This window comes from Citrus clementina, unplaced genomic scaffold (assembly GCF_000493195.1).
Source record: "Citrus clementina cultivar Clemenules unplaced genomic scaffold, Citrus_clementina_v1.0 scaffold_5, whole genome shotgun sequence".
Classification (NCBI taxonomy): Eukaryota; Viridiplantae; Streptophyta; class Magnoliopsida; order Sapindales; family Rutaceae; genus Citrus; species Citrus x clementina.
The window spans coordinates 14,356,347-14,363,739 of NW_006262201.1; positions in this window are offsets into that span (position 1 = coordinate 14,356,347).

The window sequence follows — 7,393 nt, forward strand, 5'->3', positions numbered from 1 at the left end:
TCTTTCTTTTTGAAATACCGAAAGGTTTTTTGGAGGATGACTTTCTGTGGAAGTGTTTTCGGAAATGGCGTTTCTTTGTGGTTGGACAAACACATTTCTTTTCATCCTTACACTTGATTTTGAGATAAGGTTTTTTACAAGCTTCAAAGAAGGGTTTCTTGTCTTCCATGAGATCTTTGAAGAATTCTTTTTGTTCACAGATCTTATCAAGAGATAGCATGGCCATTTGAAAAATCTTTCCCAGAGAGATATCAGCTATGCTCAGATTTGTGGCTGTGAGTTTTCTTTGAAGATCGGGTTGTAACTCAGGGGGAAGAGAGGCAATGAAGACATGTTTAAGAGATGGCTCATTGAACCCATTTAGCTTGTAGAATAGAATACTCATTCTTTTGTAATGAGCATCCAGAAGATGTCTTTTAAGAGAACAACATTTCATCTGATGGTATTCTTTTCTGTCTGCTTCAGTAGAAGCAGTTTTTTCACCGATGAATTGCTCATGAATAAGATTGAGGGCTGTACCAATCGGAGATTCCATGAATTGGAGCTGTCTATATTCTCCTAAGCTTTCTAGCCAGTCTCATAAAGAACCCGTGGAGCGGGCCATGAATTCACGAAGAACGGCTTGAGGTTGAGCATTAGGCTTGGTACCTTGGAGATCAATCCAAGCAGCAAATTCTTGAAGTCTAGCAGCCCATTTGTGACGGGAAATGTCATCAAATGTAAACCAAGATGCTGAAGATGGTTTTGTTGAGTGTTCATGAACTGGTGGTGGTATGGGTTCTGTTTGAGATGCTTGGTCAGAAGGATTGTCATCAACAATGGGTGTTGAAGTAGAGGCACTTGGATCTGCAGTTTCAGTGGCCATTAATATGCCGGTAATGTCAGCATATTCAGACTCAGAGTCAGTGGAGGCATTTGATGAGTCATAAGAGGAGGACGAACATGAATTGTGTGTTTCAGGCTCAGAAGAGTCGGAGGAATCTGAAGATTGGGTCTGGACAGTATGATAATGATATTGATCCATTGGGCCTTTATCTTTGTTAAGAGGCTCGGGACGGTCTTGTGGTGATTCTTCTGGAGGGATTGTAGATGTAGAGGAAGAGGAAGTGGCCTTGGGACGTGGTTCAGAGATTTTGACTTTAGATCGTGCATTTTTGGGTGAAGATGGTTGAGGAGTCGGTTGAAGGTGGGAGAAACCAAAGAACTGATTATAAACAGGTTGTTGAGGCCGGGATGGTGTGTAGAAGGGTGAATAAGTTTCAAAGAACGGAGGAGATACGGGTGGTGTAGGTTGTGATTGAGTAAAAAGGGAAGGTCGAGTCTTTTCAGCATCAATCCTGGACAATTCAGCTTTGAGTTTTCTGATCTCGGCTTCTTTTTTATTAAACTCTGGACCCAGATATGATTGTTGATCATCCATCTGAGATCGGCATCTAGCTCAGAGATCCGGTCTTGGAGATGTATGTACATCTGATGTAAACGACTGCTGATCGAATCAACTTTAGTTTCAGTTTGGAAGACTTGAGTGGCAACGCGATCAATTTTCTTACCGAGTTGTTGGAGAGTATGATTTTGAGCATTGGCATTTTTGGTTTGCCAATTCAAAATAGCTTCATACTATTTTGGTTCTTCAGGTTGCCCAGAGGCTGTAATTGGAGATTGAACAAAAGGCTTTGAGGTGACACGGGTTTGTGTGTCTGTCTGTTTTTCAAGTGGAGGAAAGGATTCTTCATAGGAGTGACTTGAAAACATAAGGCAAGATCTGATTGGTTGGACAGGACGTTTGGGATCTGGTGGAGGATGTGGAGGAAAAGATTTGCAAGATGATGGTGGATAAGAAGATTTTTCTTTTTCTTTTTCTTTCTCCGCATAATTTCCAATTCTTCGTCAATATCTGTATCATCCAGGCAAGGACAATCCGGGTTGCACATATGGGCTTCAGGAACATCCCATAGAAAATGACCATTGATTTTATCAGGATATACTGGATACCCTTCGGAGGAAAAACCATGAATAGGAAGTTTCTTTTCTTGACCAGTTTGAACTGCTATGATCATAGCAGTATAGGAAAACTGTGGACTGTTTGAAACAGGCTCGGTGTCAGGAGTTTGAAAAGATAGTTTGACTTGATCATTTGGTCGTCTGTTAAACGTGGCTTCTGTGGTTTGTACTGGTTCCGAATTTTGGTGAAAATGCTCATAGTTGGTTAGCCATTCAAGAGGCATGAGCTTGAGCAATTCTTGTTTTTGGATTTGTTTGGGGATTTGGATAATGGTTGGAATTGTGTCTGTGTCTGCCAAGATCATTAAGGCATCAGAAGTTGTGTATGGTGTAGGAAGATCTAGGGCATGATTCTGTAATCGATAGACTATTTGATGATGGAGGGTTGCAATCTTTGATGTGGGTGTTTGTTCTGCTCCTTGGAGCTGGATCTGGACTTTAAGGATTGTTGGAAGATTAGGATCCTCAAGAGAGAGGTTGAAATTGGGGTAAAAGGTTAATAAGACACTGCCAGCATGAAGGGTTGTCAGAACGGTGCCTACAACAACATGTTGGTACTCCTTGAACCTGGTGTCTAGGAGAGCAATTCTAGCTGTAACAGGTAAGCCTTTTCGACCATGAAGAGTGAGAATTAATTGTACACCACCAAGATGGAGGTGTGTGTAGCCTTCTCGTTTCCAGTTGGCGACGAGATCTGAAGGTATTTCCATAGTGACATATTGTTCACTCTGTGAGGCTTGTAGAGCACACTGGTCCAGTCTAGAAGACTGGATATACTCTTTTGGGAGAGGTCTTTTAGTGGAGATGAGAGTCCGAATACTTCTAGTGAAAGAAGTTTTCTGTTTGTAGAGATTGTAAGGACTCATGATGGGAAACTGGGACTCATTGATTTGAGCAGATTCTGGAATATAAGAATATTCAACAAGATTCTCAATTTTGGAGGTTATGTGTTTAGAACATGATTTGGGAAGAGAGAGAGTAGAAGAAAGGGAAATATGAGATGAAGATGATGTAGAAGTTGAAGATGTGTGTGTTTCCATGGTTGAGGAATCTTCTTCTAGGAGATCAAATAAGATTATTCAAATTACTAATGATACCACCTCAACATGCAGTGTGTCACCAATAATGAAATACTAAAAAATGTTATTAATTATGTGGGTTGGTAATCTTTCAACTAACTCAACCCATAAATATTATATATTGATAAAAAAAAAATTAACAACTTCATCATCACAACCCAAATCACACATGTTTCTACCTACCCCTATATGTGAGAACTTATCTCATGAAGATGGAATTAAATTATAGAGAAAATATATTTGGACCACCTTTGTTTTGTCATATGTACATCTAACCACTACAAAATTTTAATATGTTCTTTTCACCATCTTTGTTTCTAAACCTATATCAATCAACCACCTTGACACTAATAATTTAAGTAAAATAACTATTCTACCCCAAAATGAATCAAAAGATTATTTTATCCTACAAAATTTTTTAAAATAAAAAACTATAATTACCTCTTATTTAAAAAAATAAATAAATATCAAAATTCAAGATGTTAATTTTATAATTATAATTTTTAAATGATAAATTTGTAATATAATTTTTTTTATTATTCAAATTTGGTTTTGACTATTATTATTTTGGTGATTAATTTAAACAATGAAAACTGTTTGATATTGTGATTGTATAACAAAATAGACACACACACACACATATTTGAGATGAGTATTACACGTTTTTTAGATCAAAAGGATTAAAAAATCAATAATAATAATATTATTATTATTATTAAGTAGTCAAATGGTACTAAGACACCTAATTTTTCACTAATATTTATCAATTAATTAAATGGTAATTATACTTTTTTATTTTTTTAGGATAAAATAGTCTTTTGATTCATTTAGGGGTAAAATATTTATTTTATTTAAATTCTTAGTGTCAAAGTGGTTGATTAATACAAATTTAGAAATAAAGATGATGCAAAGAACATGTCAAAATTTTGTGATTGTTATATGTACATATAACAAAACAGAGGTGGTCCAAAGATAGTTTCCCTAAATTATATGATTGGGTAAGTAATTCAATGAGAAGTGGGATTACTGAACCAAAACTTAATCCAATGCCCCATCTTATCTTGTCTCCCAAACATGGCCCAGGTGTTACAATATTTATTAAAAATAAAATATGCATATGATATTCGTAATGCATTACATGAGTTAAAATTAATTTTGCACAATTGAAATCAACTTCTATTAAAACTATTTTTTCAAAATTGAAATCTTATATAGTCTAAAGTATCTTACGAGATAATTCTATTGTTATTAATTTTGAAAATCATTTCAATTACAAGAGTATTACACACACATATGAGACAATTTCATCATCATCCAATGAGTACACACAAATTTATTGTTATTAATACTAGCATATGAACAATTCTCTTACTATGAAAATTAATTTCTATTAGTATTATTATTGTCATATGTGTAGGGTGCTTGTTTTGTTTAATGTATTTCAGAGAATAATACTATTGTTGTAAGAAAGATGTTGAACAGAAGAAAATTAGAAAGATTATCTTTAATAAATGTATAACAATTAATAGTAAGACTTTTAACAATCAATTGGGAATAGGCAAGCGTTGTGAATTTGATATTGTTTTAATAGTAGGTTACCCAGCACTTATCTTCTTTACTTCCATTTCTTTACTAATGCATTTATCAATTGATAATTGGAATAGGCTCTTATCAAAATGAATTAAAAAATTAGAATGAACTTAAATGAGAATCAGAATAAGATGTTTGCTTGAGCCACATGAATCATAATTATAATGGGCTATATTTTTATTAAGGATAATTTATCGTCAGCCCCATATGTTTCAACAATTGGCGCCGCACACCCATTTCCGTTAAATAAACGGTTATTTCCAACGGTGTAGGGGTAAAAATGGAAATAACAGAATTGCCGAGAGTTTGAATTTGAAAAGGTAATATTACAAACAAATTCATATCAATTTTGTCTTATGTGAAGTCACTAACATTACACTCTTGCCCTTCATTACAATACATATGTGGTATTAGATAAACACATTACAAGCGTAGGTAAAGCATGTGCAGCTGTGCATTGTAACGGCTATATATAGGCAGTGGATGGCATCATTTACAGTTCCTTTGCAATGGTAACATAACGGCAAGAGGGTTCCACCAGTTATAAATATTAATGTTGTGCAACCCTCCTTAACTTCACCATGACTGACAAAACTCACTAACATATTGATACAAACAGCACTTGTTCGTTGTTGAGCTTTAGATCATTATTAAGCCTAACACAAGCATTACCAGCTATTCAAGCTACAACTTATTCAACACATACATTAGCAGAAAGATGTCTAGCTTCAAGGGTGCTTCAAGTTCATTAAAATCAAAACCTAATTCAGATAATAATTTGATAAATGGGGGAATTTTCAAGTTCCACAACAAGGTATGCTATTGTAGAGTCAGGGCAGCAATCAAAATATCAGAATCCAAGCCAAATCCCAACCGATTATATTATAGCTATCCTAATGATCCTGCATGCGGTTTCTTTAGATGGTGGGCACTATCTAGAGAAGAGATTTCAGAATTTGCAAGTCAGATGAACCTGTTTCAAGAGCAAGGTATTGACAACAATGACAACAATATTATGAATCTTGACACGTCTGACTTTGATCACAGGATCATCAGAATTGAAACTCTACTTTCCGAATTGAAGAAGTACCAATTCGTGACAATGGTTATTCTAGTACTTGTTGCAGCTATCATATATTGTAACTCATGACATATGTATTGAAAATAGTAATGTAGATTCAGAAAATGCGGAAAAATTAAGTGTAACATCTGCTGAGATTCATTGTACTTAATAATATCAAATATTTGATGGAGTAATATACATTGGCAGCATTTTAAATGGTGTATTAATCCCCTAAATGGTTACAAAGCAATGTATCCAACAAAAAACAAAAAAGACATTGTTGGTCTACCTACACATGAGTGCTAAATATACTTCGCCAACAACTTTCATAATGCTACAAACCCCTTGTAACATAATCTAAAGCCTAGTTAAAATAAGATGGCCACTGCCTTTGGCATGCTTAGTGTGCAAGCACTAGATACATTTAAGCTCCATAAGCAAACTAACATGACATATCAAAATCAAACCAAGATAACTAACCAAAAAGTTCCTTATTCCATTTCTTCAAATCATTGGCTGGTTTACTGTGGCATTCTGGAAGGTGTCAAAAAATGGTTTATATACCTTCACTGCTACTTACTGTTACTGCTGCCAATGTCTCCAATTCATTCCAGCAATCACTACATTATGACAACAACATAATGTCAGTAATGCAATCCTAACCCAGTAAGCTACTAGCTATAAATTAATATTCATTTTAAAACCATGTATTTTAGAATTACTGCCTTAATGCCGGTCCCTTGCCCTTGTCAATATTCTTTAGTTCAGACCTTTTTGGACCATTGTGCTTTTCCCTTAAAGTTATCCCACCAGCTGCCATTGTCTTCTTCCTTAGTACACCTAACCATGGAGCATCAGGCTGAACATTTGCTGGTAATCTTGAAATTATTTTCTTTGTACCTGAAGGCCCTTCATGATTCCCAATCTTGTTCTTTTTTGCTGGTGGCATCTGCACCTCTTGAGGTTCATGAACCTCAACTGTTACTCTGACTTGCTCATGTGCCTGCATGTGGCTAATAGTGGACCCATTGCCTGGTGCACTGTCAAATATACTATTTGTCCTGCCTTGTAGTCCTAACATGTGATTTTTTTCATTTAAATGTCATAATGTCCAACATTATATAGTTAACCTTAATAATATAAACAAATTTCAAGAGATAATGAACATTTAAATATTGAAAAATTAGTTAATAAATATTTAAATATCGACAAATCAACTACTTATGGATATCAATAACACAAACTGTAATAGTTCCAAAATAATGCCTCGGGTTGCTGACCTTATCCTTGTCATGTAGCCTTTAAGATTACTCTGTGGATAGACACAAGTGTACAAAATAAGGTTCAATGTTACAAAATGAAACTTGTAAAGGAAGAGACTGCACTGACCTTATAATGCCTTGTACTTTTATTTGCATTTAAAGGATTAATTGGACAGCCTCTCTTGTTATGGCCAAACTCCTTGCAGTGCTTGCATTGCATCCTATATCTTCTCTTCTCTGCAGAAACCTCATCAGCTTCCCTTCTCCTATTCATTTTTGGCCTTCTAGGAGGCCTTTTCATCATTGGAGGAAAAATCTCATCACCTGCTGTTATTGGCCATGAAGACTTATCTGGAATGGGGTGGATTATTCCAGCGTATGTGCTTAAATAACTCCCT